The sequence below is a fragment of the Cygnus atratus genome, chromosome 5 (genome assembly GCF_013377495.2).
Source record: "Cygnus atratus isolate AKBS03 ecotype Queensland, Australia chromosome 5, CAtr_DNAZoo_HiC_assembly, whole genome shotgun sequence".
In the NCBI taxonomy this organism is placed as follows: domain Eukaryota; kingdom Metazoa; phylum Chordata; class Aves; order Anseriformes; family Anatidae; genus Cygnus; species Cygnus atratus.
The window spans coordinates 26,081,677-26,095,273 of NC_066366.1; positions in this window are offsets into that span (position 1 = coordinate 26,081,677).

Here is a 13,597-nt window from a genome sequence, read left to right on the forward strand (position 1 = left end):
TACTGCAAAACAGAGCCGTCTCGCTCCTCTTCCTGCTGCACACTGCTTTTAGAGTCTCCAGCAGCTTCATCTACCGAATATACACCAGTTCTTGATATAAACTCATTAGGTACTGCTGTGAGAACGGGAGAAGCGGTTTCTTTACCTTTGTGAAAATCAGATAAAGATTCTGGATGGGTTTGTGTGGCCTTTTTAGTACAAGCCTCTGAATCCTGCACTTTCACAACTCCGATTGCTGCTTTCTCCTTGCATACCTGCTCGGTACATTTAACTTTCAAGCTTTTAGCAGCTGCAGATTTACTTAATGTCTCTAGTTGGTTAGATAGATTGTCCTGAGATGGCTTTACCAAAGTGATACTCTGCTGTACATTCTTAACTTCAGGAATGCATTCTCCATTGTCCAATAGTTCAACTGCAACCATATCATTGCTGTCTTTTGATAGACAACTTGGTAAGTCAGCATCCAGTTTCATAACTTTGTTGCTTTCAAGAAAATACCCATCTTCTCTCTCTCTTTCTGGTAGAATACCAATTTCTAGTGGTAAGTCATCCTTACCTTTTACTGTTAGACAACTGGATGCAGAAAAGGAACTGGGAAAACTCCTGGTAGGAAATCTTGTGGGGGGCATCTTCTGATTTTCCAGTTGCATGCCTTGCCCAATCAGCAAAGAAGGATGTTGTTCATGCACCTTTTTTGCCCCTTTCCAATGCCTGAATTCCTCAAAGCTCTCTTTCCTTCTATATTTACTCTTTTTTTTGCGATTAAAATTGTCGCTACTTGTGGAATCCAGAAAGAATTCCTGCCGATATGTAAAACTGGAGTGGTCATCACCTCTAAGTTTTTGGACTCCAGAAACAGCCTGTTGCTTTCCCTCCTGTTGTTCTGTATCAAGGCTTGGAATATGATGTGATCTCAAAAGACTGGATAACAGTTTTTCCTTTTCAGTAGTTAGTCTGTACAGCTCAATGAGAATGTCTTTCGTTGTAGTTTGCTTGAAAATAATATCTCCAAAGTTTTCATATGGCTGTTCTCTCAACTCCATTTCTGACCGTTCCTGTACTTTATAGCAATTACAGAAACGTTTACTGGTTCTATCTAGAGTTACACAGCCCTTGTAAGTAAATCCTCTGACTTTTCCCTCTGGAAGGTAGAAGCTGACATAACAAAGCTCCGTAATGGGTTTGTGCAATTGAAGGATAGTGTGCGTGCCTTCCATTATGCTTACCAAATTAGTCATTCATTTAAATTATATGCTAAGTGTATCAAAGCTTGCTTGCATGACATAGCGTGTGAGGCAGGGAATGGACAGAAGGCATCTGACTAATCTTCAACAATAACATTGTCTGCTGGAAAAAATAAAGAAAAGCCTGTCAAACTTGGTTATGGCAAATGTAATATGACAAATAACAAGCCCACAGAAGCACAATTTTCTCTCCCTTTTTTTTCTCCCTGATACATATCTTTAACCTTGAAAAATCTGACACAAAAAGGATGATATTGCTAAAGCTCATATTTAGAGTCCTAATCCTTCTCCCATACATCATGCCTGTGTCTCCAGGGTTCTCAGTCAATGCTCTTGGTTCCATAAGGTCACATGTTCACTGATATATCCATTTCAAACAGAATTTATTGTTTAATGCTGAAATCTATTGCCTCCTCTCTATTAAAAGTTAACTTGCTCTTGAACATATAGTTAAAAGAACCGTTCAAGCATATATGCTGTTTTTTTTGTTTGATGTTTTTTAAACTCAGTAAAACCAGCACCATAACACCTTCAGTGTCATTAGCTATCATTACCTATTACACAGGAGAAAAAAAAAGAAAGAAAATTTTCTTCCCATATCTATCTGTGAAACTGCCCTGACATCAAGAAAACTTGCAAGAAAAATAATATGTTTATTTGGTTAGTATATTCAGAGCAAAAGACCCATCAGATACAGAACTGTATAAATTTATTTTGATCCAAAATGCAGTTGTGTTACTACAGGCAGATTTACTGAGCTTTGTTGTTTCCTTTTCTTTGCATTGCATTGCATTTTCTTGCTACAGATTGGATATACTTATATTCATTTGATACACCATGATAGAAGGTAGTTTACTCTTTTTGAGAACTAAATTGTTTTTTTATCCAGGAGGAACTCTGCTATCATAATGAAAGTGGTATTCTGCAGCCACTAGGAAATGCATAAGCATAATGAAAAGAGCTAAAGTTCCACTGCGAAACCTGCAGCACACAAAGCTGGAGAGCACCTGCTCCAAGGCTTCTCTTTGTTGGAAGGTGCAGTAATCACAGTTTTCAACTTTGAAAGTGTAAGTACAGCAGAACTTTCCATCATTTCAAAATAGTCAAACCTCAGGCAACAATAATTAAAGGAAGCTACCACATTACCATGTCATGTATTTCAGTTTTACATACTTTGTCAATATGCAAACATTGTATCGGTTTGTAGAATGTAGTGAGTTAGATATAAAATTATGCCATAACATTATCAGAATAATTAGCAAACTGTAACTCTAAGAACCAAGTGGCATTTACTAAAAACATCCTATACTACTGGTAAGTAGTAATTTCTGCAGTGGTTTTGATCTAAATTTTAAAACATCACATCTATATTCTTTAAATAGTTTCAAACTTTCTGTTTACTTTGAGTAAAAATGAAGTAATTTTCCATTTACTGGATGTCAGCAAAATTCTTAATGTGCATGCTTCAGAGGAGAGAGCCTAATGGGTAGAGCCTAACAGTGAGGAAAATCTTCATTAGAGCCAGATCAGCTTCTTAATTCTATTCACCAGCAGTCAATAGTTAGATGGCATTCAGATAGCTGTGCTTTCTCTGATGTAAGAAAGGGTAGAACAGGTACAAAACCTTTAGTCAGTACTTCTGTTGAAGACTGCCTTCTTGTTTCATAGACATACAACAATTTCTAAGAAAATTCTGCCTTACTCTTTCTTCTCGTATCCTTGTCTTAGCTCATTATCTGAGTTTAAAATACCAACAAGGCTGAGTACTGCCAAAAAGTGCATTCTCACTTTTTGCCCTCCTCGTCTCCAGCTGTGCACTCCTGCTGCTTCTCTGGTGTAGAAGCGAGTGCTCATGCAGCCACGGGGTGGGTGTGTCAGTGGCAGATGCATCCAAGAGTGGTTCTGCATATAGAAATAACAACCATCAAAGAACATTTTTTCCTTAGAGGAGACATCTTGAACTTACTCACTCTTCACCCAAGCAGAGAACAACACTTTTGGGAGCAGTTTGCTAATACATCAATTCGGCCATAGCACCAAATTGCCCCTTGAGTCATCTACTGTGGCAAGCTCCATCAAATATGAGCTAGTTAACTTGTTGACATTTTCATAAATTAATACTCCACAGCCTTGGCTAATGTATGCTGAGTCAGTTTTTACTTACAGGAGAACTTTACTGAGGAGTAGAATTTCAAGGGAGTGGCTGGGCAGAGAGATGGATGCCAAAGTCCATATTATGGTCCACTGGCAACATAGCGGTTAAACTAGGAAGCAGAAAGAATAGGTAGCTGGGGAAAAAAAAAAAAAATAAAAATAAAAATGAGACTGGATTGCCCAAAAAAGTCGACCAAAAATCCATGCTCGGTATTGACTTAAGGAAGATGCTGCATAGAATCATAGGATATCCCAAGATGGAAGACACCCATAAGGATCATCGAGCCCAACTCCTGGCACCACACAGGTCTACCCAAAAATTCAGACCATGTGACTAAGTGCACAGTCCAAACGCTTCTTAAATTCAGACAGGCTTGGTGCAGTGACTACTTCACTGGGGAGCCTGTTCCAGTGTATGTTCCACCCTCCTGTTCCACCCTCTCAGTGAAGAGCCTCTTCCTGATGTCTAGCCTAAACCTCCCCTGCCTCAGCTTGACACCATTCCCGTGGGTCCTATCACTGGTCACTAAAGAGAATAGATCGGCTCCTTCCCCTCCACTCCCCCTCGTGAGGAAGCTGTAGACTGCGATGAGGTCTCCCCTCAGCCTCCTCTTTTCCAGGCTGAACAGGCCCAGTGACCTCAGCCACTCCTCATATGTCTTCCCCTCTAGGCCCTTCGCCATCTTTGTAGCCCTTCTCTGGACACTCTCCAACAACAGTTTTACGTCCTTTTTGTACTGTGGTGCCCAGAACTGCACACAGTACTCGAGGTGAGGCTGCACCAGCACAGAGTAGAGTAGAGCATCACAACAAAGTATTTATCAGTGCATTTGCTTTAGAAAATAACAAAAGGGAGGGAGTTATAGGAAGAAAGGGAATTGTATTTAATACACAGAATAAATCAGGTCTGTGTTAAGTCCAATTTAATAGTCTTATCTAGGAAAAAAACTTTTGGTATTATATTAGTCAGAATTATCTTGTGTGTTCATTTGTTTCACCTCAGTTGGCTTGGCATTTTTTCACTGAAAGATGATGATGTGATTACAAGGTAATATCATCATGGAAGCTATAGATTTAGAAGCTATAAACAGAAACATTACTATCAAACTGAATATCCTCAATTGACACGTACGATATTGAATAATTCAGCTCAGTTCTTAGTAACACGTATGCATTTTTTTGGACAAAGGAATATATGTGTAAAGGAGAGAATTTGCTAGCCCTTGTCTTTGCAACACAGATTTGCTGGGCTATAACCCCCAAAACACAAGCAGGTGCCCTAATCTAATCTGAGTTCTGATTGATTACATTACTGAAATAAGACCTGCAAGCTCGTCCTGAAGTCATATTGCAGCTAAAAGTGCAATTTATTTATTTATTTATTTATTTTAAGTTAGAAACAAATAAACCTTTTTCTAGATTTATTGTTTTAATCTTACTAACAACAACCTGTTAGGCCAGTTTGGGCCCATTTTGGAGGATACATCCTGTTAGATCTCTTCTTGCTTGAACAAACTAACCGTTGATTTTGGTACACACATATTGACATATTAAAGAGTCTGTATCATCTCTGCCTTTCCAAAAGATCTGTTAAGTCTTCTAAAATTATGTAGCTTTGCTCAGATGTCTGTTTTTCACTGCACATGGGAGGTGGGGAGTGGAGTGGGGAAGACAACTGCAGGCCATGCTTTCAAAAAAATACTTATATATATATATGTAAAATAATTACATATATATATATATATATATATATATCTCACCAGGACTGCAAAGAAAGTAAATTGGTTTAATTAAGCAAAATCCTGGGTAAAAAGAGTCAGTTCTCAAAAAGTGCTGTTCAGAATGCACTCTTGGAAAGTCAGGTCCCCATGGCTGCAGTCCCTTCTCTCTATCAGGACATATCACCTCTGCTCAGCATGGCAGGTGCTGCTCCTTCTTCCCCTAATCTTTAGGCAAGCAAGAACTGGAACTCCTTACCTTCCCAGCCCTCCCCAATACCTGACTGTTATTAGGTGGCAGTGTGTTCTCAAGTACACTACTGGTAACTTCTGTGCTGTATTATACCGCTAATGACCACACCAGAATAGAAAAAACTTGGTAGAGAAAAGGCAGTAAAAACCTGGACAGAAGGATCCACAGCACAAGCTAGAAGAAACTGAAATGAAAGCGATTGCAATAAAATTTGTTAATTACTAAGCACAACTCGTCTGATAGAGATGAACTCCAGCATTTTGTTCTCTTGCTCACTCTCACAATTATCTGAGTTTTTTTCAAACTATCATTTGACTTAATCATAAACATTATAATTGGAAAGATAAAAGGTGATTAGCTCTTCATGGAGACAAAATGTTACAGCTCCTCGCAGTTGGAACTTTCCAACTAGAAGTCTACATTTTATTTACTGCATTGTGACAAAAATTTCAAAAGTTAGACTGTTTGTTCATGCAATAGCTTGAACTATAATACGTGTTGTTAGCAATGCATGGTAGTTTAAAATACAATTATTTTCTACTTCACTGTACAAATACTGAACTATCCTAGCAAAGAGTTGTTAAGACATAAGAAACACAGAGTCTATACCAGACACAGATATCTTCTATTAAATTTCAAATCTCATGCAATGGCATAGGGGAAGTGTTAAAGCATATTAGAGCTTGCCAAAAAATTTGGATGAAACATAAAGGGATAGCACAGAACATAAGGTTGAAAGTCATTAAGTTAATCCACAATGCAGAGCTCGGCATACCAAAAATGGTTTTAAAACAAACACAAAGTGTGATAAATATACAAAGAGATAAATTAAATGAAAGTCACTAGAAAAGCATGTTAAAATTCTTTGGATCTTTTACAATCTCTGGCTATATTATTCTGTCCAAATAATCCAACACAGGACCAAGTCCATAAAATGAAGTAATCTGAAATTCAGCTCCCTGAAAACCCTGTCTCTGTGATCTGAAAAGAAGGAAATCTACATGTCAAACTCTAAAACCATCACTTAAAAAGATACTCTATATGTGGTATGTAAAGTTAAAATTAAAGTTTCTGTTGGACTGAATAACATGATGATGCCTTACTAGAAACAAATAGACAAACTGCCCTGTACTTGTTCCTGGACTTCATAGGCCACAGACTCACTTTGAAAGAGCAGTAAATAAACATATTACCTTTCCAGTACATGGGAGATGGAAAAAAAGAAATGATGGATTTAGAATCAAAGCCTACTATTTATACTTAAAATTTATACTATGCTTGAGCAGTCAGGTCGGGAAACAAACACAAAATGCTTATATTATTCATACTATCTGGTCTCAAAATTTGTTTTTAAAAAAACTAGACCACAAAATTATAATTATATTGAAATTACTGACTTCAGTAATAGTTTAATTTCTGAAGTGATAAAAATATTTTTCCACATGCAATAGTAACTATCTCAGTCTTTTGTTTCAGAATTATCAAAATGTTTGGCTAAAAACAGTGAAGTTCTTCACCATAAAGCATCACAAATCCTGCAAATATTTTCAGTTGTACTCTTACCCCAAAAGTTCCTTTCTTCAGATTTTTGCTCTCATAATTTGAGCCAAGTGACCTCCAATACAATTTATCTACATTACTTTCTGAATATAACCCAAAAGCAACTCGGAAACACAACATAATTTGTACAAGTAGATTTTTTGTTGTTAGTACTCTATCTGTGCTAACACAACCTTTTGCAATTTTAGTTACAGAAAACGAGACCTTTCCACCAACAAAGAATTAGATTGACATGTATGTTCTCATCCTTCTGTAGCCTACTTCAATTTAGCAAAGCAAGATGTTGCTTTTTCTGACACAACTGCGTCAGCAAGTTAAAAAAAGAAAAAAAGACACACAGCATGTCCTCATGACTACTAAAACTGTGTTGGCAGAGTTCAGCCACATCATAGGATGTATTAATTACCTTTCTCAAGTACATGTTTGAATTAATTTTCAACAAGTTACCAGATGAGATTTCCATCACAAACTCTTCCATTTGACTGTTTTAAGAGGTAGTTAATAAAAAATCTGCAACAGATATTGTAAATATGAAAAACCCTTAATCTAATGAGCAGTAAACCAGCGGACCTTATAGGAAACAAAGAGCATGGACAAGCTGTATGCATATCCCAGTGAAATCACTCTTAACACAATAACAGTCTGCTTGAAACAGGATGCTTCAAGAAGTACAGCATCTGAACCAATAAACCCCTCTGCACTTCAGTCAGGATTTTACATTCTCCATCTTGCTTCTGGGCACTCAGCAGGGAAAGAACCAACAGAACAGATGAGTCAGTCATCTTGCTTCCAGTGATTTTGGACTGTAACAGCATTTTCTGAATGCTGAAGGCAAATTGCAAGGGAAGTATCACTAAAAACATTGCATTCCAGATAAAGACATGTTCATCATAACAGATTTGAAGCAAAGTGACTTTTCCAAGATTAAATAAGAGAGGTTTTTCTAAGTGATGGCAACAGCAACTCTTATAAAATTTAATGATATTAAATGGTTTCAATCCATTATATCATGACCAAAATTATATTTGTCACTTCTTGCTCCATTCTTCCAGCTTAGCTTGCAAAAACAAGCGCCTTTAATTCATTTTATTTTTAACTGAGATTTTCCTTGGGAAAAACATTTCAAGAAGCAATATTTGGCATGGAAAATTGAATCTAAAATAACTGAAGTGTCACAAAGTTGCAGCTGAAAATAGAATCTTACAATGAAAAATGCCTGAACAACTTCAATACAGATTTTAGTAATCAGTCCTGCTGTTATATAAGAAAAACAAATTTATTTTACATCATGGGTGAAACATGAAGACTCTCCATTTTGCATAAGAATCTTCATTTTGCATGATACACGAAATACCAGCCAGACTTTGTTGCAAACAACAATATTGACCCTCACATCTCTCTGGAACAAAACACGTGGACCTAAGAGATATCACAGCACTTTGGGCAACCTGGTCTAGTGGGAGGTCCCCTGCCAACAGCCAGGGGGGGTGGGGAGGTGGAGGGGTGGAATTAGATAGTCTTTATGGTCCCTTCCAACCCAAACCATTCTATGATTCTGTTTCAGAGAATGAGGCTGCCCTCCTTGCCCAGGTCCATCAGTCCAATCCAGCAACTACAGTTAATTAATCTTAGTTAAGGAAGATAGAAAAGTCATTTTCATAATACTCCAGGCCGTATTTTCCTAAATGATACATAAGGAAAATGAAAATCAGTTGAGGATACTTATGAAAAATTTAGAAAGTTTAAGGTACCAGATACAATATTATCATGACAAATTGACTTATGCTTTCACCTTGTCTAGAAGATACATGCACGGACTGTATGAACATGAATTCAAAGAGATTAAAAAGATATTTATAAACAAAATAACCCAAACCATCCTCACTGGTAAGAGAAGAGTATTTTGCCAAATCTGGAAATTAAAATGAATGTTACAACTATGTCAACTATTTTAAAATAAATACAGGGTTTATTACTCAACAACAGTATTAAACAGATATTTTGTGATTTATTATTTATGCATGTGTAATATAACGTGTATATAATTGTAACATATATATTACACAATTATAATGTAATATAATACACCTTGCTCTAATAACTCTTCCTACAACTTTATGTGCCTAAGATGAATACACTCAATAAAATAATCTATTGTAAGTTAAAACTGACAACCATTCCAGGACATGTGTACAGAGGCATGTGGCTAACATTCAGCTGAATTCATATAGAGCTTGAAAAAATAATTACAAGCAAGAAGAAACATTTTTTGCCTCAGGAAACAGGTCTTAACAAAAAGCTGTAGAATTACTAGTCAACTGATTTTCAAGTAATAAACAAAATAAAAGCCATAACAGACCTAAAGAGTTTGCACAAACCTCTACTCATATGTCTAAAAATGTAATCATTACATATTTCAACAGAAAAACATATTTTCAAGAAAAGTAAAACAGACATTGACATTAATAGCAAACGAAATAATATAAACTTGCAAGATCATCTTTACATATTTTAGAATTCAATCATCAACTGCACGCATGACTTTTTGCCATAGATCAATTTTAACACAGGTAAATATGTCCTTACAAAATAAAACATTTTTTATTTCATACATTGTCTATGATTAAGTTTTATAGGCTACACAGTAGGTTATTTCCACTTTTGGCAGCATGTACAGGATATTTCTACAGGGGAAAAACAAACACCAACCTAAATGAAAAATATATTTTTTTTAATAGAAGAATTGTCTTCTTGTTAATCTTTGTCCAAAAGCTTTAAGCTTGATTGTTCAAACTGCAAACTCTCCAGGTAAGAGCTGCATCTCATAATGTTTTTAATAAATTGGCTTGCAAATACCTAATATTGATCAGAATATATTTTTCAGGTATGGTTTGAAGAAGTAACGTCTGGGAAATATCTTTACAAATAGAATACTGAATGTGCTTTATAAGTAATTTCTCTAAAACAGTCAATTTGTGTCAAACCTTAAAACTTTATTAATATATCTTATTTCATTTTAATCTGGTTTTAGTTTTACATTCTTATACACTCCAGAAAGGACCCTGTGATATTACTGTGGGGCAAAATAGACCAGTGTATTTTGTTGTATGCATACCAGCTAAAGGATCCAAGTTGGTGAGATTATTGCTACGAATAGCTCACCAGTTTGTATCATGTATCATCTTTATCTTTGTTAAACCAAGACACTAGATTTGTATTTATTTAATGCCCATGCCTGTTAGTGCCATGCTAACGTTTAAAAAAAGTATTTAGTATACTGTCTTTCAGATCAAAAGGTCTTTCACCAAACATCACTTTCAGAGACACTTTTGGTTTAACCATATATTCTGAGCTTTAAACCCAATATAATATGTAAGGAAAGCCAAGGAGAAGAAAACTAAAAGGATATGACACCGCCAATTTTTGACGTATCTCATGAGCATGGATAATAATTCTAGCTGCAAAAGTCTGGGCCAACTGCTAAAGAAAATGCATGTGCTAAAGAATTTTCAGTAGAGAAGACAGAACAGAAACAGAATTTAAAATAATAACAACTGAAAAAAAAAAAAAAACACCTTGTAATAACAAATTTTTATACCTTTAGAAGAACTCCCCAATTAAAATCCAGTGATCTTTGCATAAGGAAAGATCAAAGATGCTGTCCCATACTAAGTTCTTAGGACAATATTGAAAGATTTATTTGACAAGTTAAACCTATTTTTAACTGTGCATATTTTAAAATATTTCATAAAATCATGCAAACTTGGAGAATAAATTCAGAAATCTTTTCAACTTTTTCCCCTCCCCAGACTTTAACCAACTTGAAATTACTTGAGCCTTAAAGAATATCAGGTTGCTTCAAAAATAACCTTCATCATCCAGTTTTTGAAAATCTTGGCTGTACTGGGATGAAATGGGTTGTAATGACTTGTGATGATCATGTTAACACTTCAAAGGAGGAAGTGTTACAGGAGAGAACTATGGTTGTATTTGTTTTCTTCAGTTCAACTTTCTGATGACACCATTTCACAGGTGAATGTTTTTGACATATAACTCCAATTTACAAAAAGTTATAAACTCAAGGGCTACTCATCTGAGAGGATAGATTACAGGTTTTCTATAGACCTGTCAAACAAATTCATGAAGTAACAACTTGCATACGTACAACATTTAGTCTGTTGTATGTGTCCTGTTTTAAGTACAAATCAACAGTAAAAAGAGAAGTACTGAAAATGGTTAACTGCTTGTATGTCCTTGTGGTTTGCTTGGCCTGTGTCCTTACGTAGACGACCATTCACATGGAGCTTTTATAAGATTCAGCAAGTCTGTCAACTGGCAAATCTGGCACCTCTTTAACAATGTTTTTTAACAACATTTAAAAATATTTATAAAACTCAAGAGATTAAACAGGCTGCATAGATCCCCCAGTTGGTTCTAACTATAGCAACAAGACAAACATCATGGCAAAAAAAAAAAAATCAAAAAGATTAAAATACAGACAGTATTTCCATGTAATGAGCTCAAAAATACAGCAGGATAAAAAGAACAGCTTTGAGAAAAATGTCAGCTTAGATCTTACGCATTTCACTTCGAGATCTCACTAGTACCATTTAAAATAATTTAAAATCATTTGTAAGATTGAATGGTGTTAAATGGAGGACAAAAGAACTTCAATATTAAGACTTAACAGCTCTTGCATAGTTTTCTAAGGGCCCAACTCAACAAAATATATGTGGTCTTCTGGAGATACTAAGCCCTCTATTATGACTGCACAGGATTGGATTGAAAATCACGTGGAACATCCGAACTAATGATCAGTGGTTCAACCTTCCGTGGAAAGGGAAGAAGCTGCAGTATCTGCATGGCTGGGAAACACAGTCACTTGGATAAGAACTCTCGCAGCACATTTTGTAGGCTTTCTTTTCCTCTTCTCAGACTAAGACTCACTCAGTGCTAAGACTCACTATCCATGTTGAATCTCTACTCTGACAATATTCACGTGGATTAAAATCACAAGCAATAACTGACTTTTTGTGCTTGGTCATTAAAACAGTAATGTTTTTTTTCCACCTATTACTTCCAAGTATGAGCAAATAAACAGGGACAGTCAAAACCAGCAATGATAACAATGCTATATGATTATTAGTAGTAACAAAGAGGGGTTAGGCATGAAGGAATAGTGCATACAAATATAAAATATATTGAAACAGTAGAAATAATTCACATCTATTGTTCAGGTTCTGTTGAGTTATAGCTACTTGATCTCTTCATGATGGACAGTTTCCTGCCTTTTTGGTGCTCATCATGATAATAGAATATACATCCAGATTTTATATTTAAAAAGTCCTATAAGATAGAAGCTAGAAGAAGAATACGTTTCATACCAAAATAGCCAAAGCACAATCAAAAGCTGACAAATGTTCTCAGATGCCAGGAAGACTGGGTGGAGAAAGGGATGCAAAGATCTTTGAAAAGAGCAACACAAGAGGCACATGGAGATTTCTTTCATTCAGTCCTTAAATATGACAGTAAAGCAAAGAGCAGAAAGCTGCCCCACCCTAGAACCTTAACAAAGACCTCTTATGATTGTCCTCACTTTCCTTTTTCTACTTTTGAGTTCTCTGTAGAGCATCTCATTTGGGGATATTTCAAAAGACTATTCTTCTCTTTTGGTTCCACTTTCAAACATTATATGCACATAACCTAAAAAAGGATCAAAGCATCAGAAAGGATCACCTTATTAAATGGTATTGTAGAAGTCCAAGATTTCATGCTTCTTTACACAGGCAAGTCATCAAGAGTTCTTCTCAAATAAAGCATAAAAATATTTCCCCCTCCCACCTATTTTTTTTTCTGCCAGAGAAAATAAGGTATATTAGTCTTTTACAAAACAAAACCAAACCCACAAACCAGTAGTTCTTCATACCCCAGACAGAACTGATCCTTCACCACATTTTTATATCCTGACAAATGTCAGCATGAAGTTGATGTTCATTACATTGACATTTATTTTGAAAAGTTACCATCTCTCAGTACTGTTTGATACTTGTCTATAGACTCCACAAAAGGAAAAGGTCTTCTCTGGCCTCTAGTTGCTAAGCTTTCTCAGAGGGAGATTTTCTCTAATTTATCATCTTCTGGTAATAAATTATTTTCTTCTTTGAAAATTATTAACAGATCATTTTAAATTAAGTTAACAAGGATTGATAGAGGGATCCTGTATACTCTACAGATATGAAAAAGTGAAAATAGAGATCTGTAGTATTAATTCAAATAATTTATCAACATTGAAATGGTCCTTAAGAAATTAAAAGGAAAAAAATAAAATTTTCTGGAAATTCCTGTCTACGCAAGAAAACCTCTACAGAGATAACTTACTTTTACCCATGCTTTAGCTTTATCATAACAACTTACAAAATATTAGGGAAACATTTACTTGCTGCTCACTACCTACTATGTGATTATGTCACCTATGCCCATGTAGCTGTGCATGCTTCACCATATATAAAAAACACAAGCAAGCATGCATGTTCATGGCACTTGTTTTTAATGAGATAGGTTTCAGCCAAGTCAAAACTAATTTCCATTGTTAAAAAGACACTTCACAAGATGGTTTGATTTCATACCACATTACAACTCTCTATCCCTAGACACTCTGTCTGCAGTCA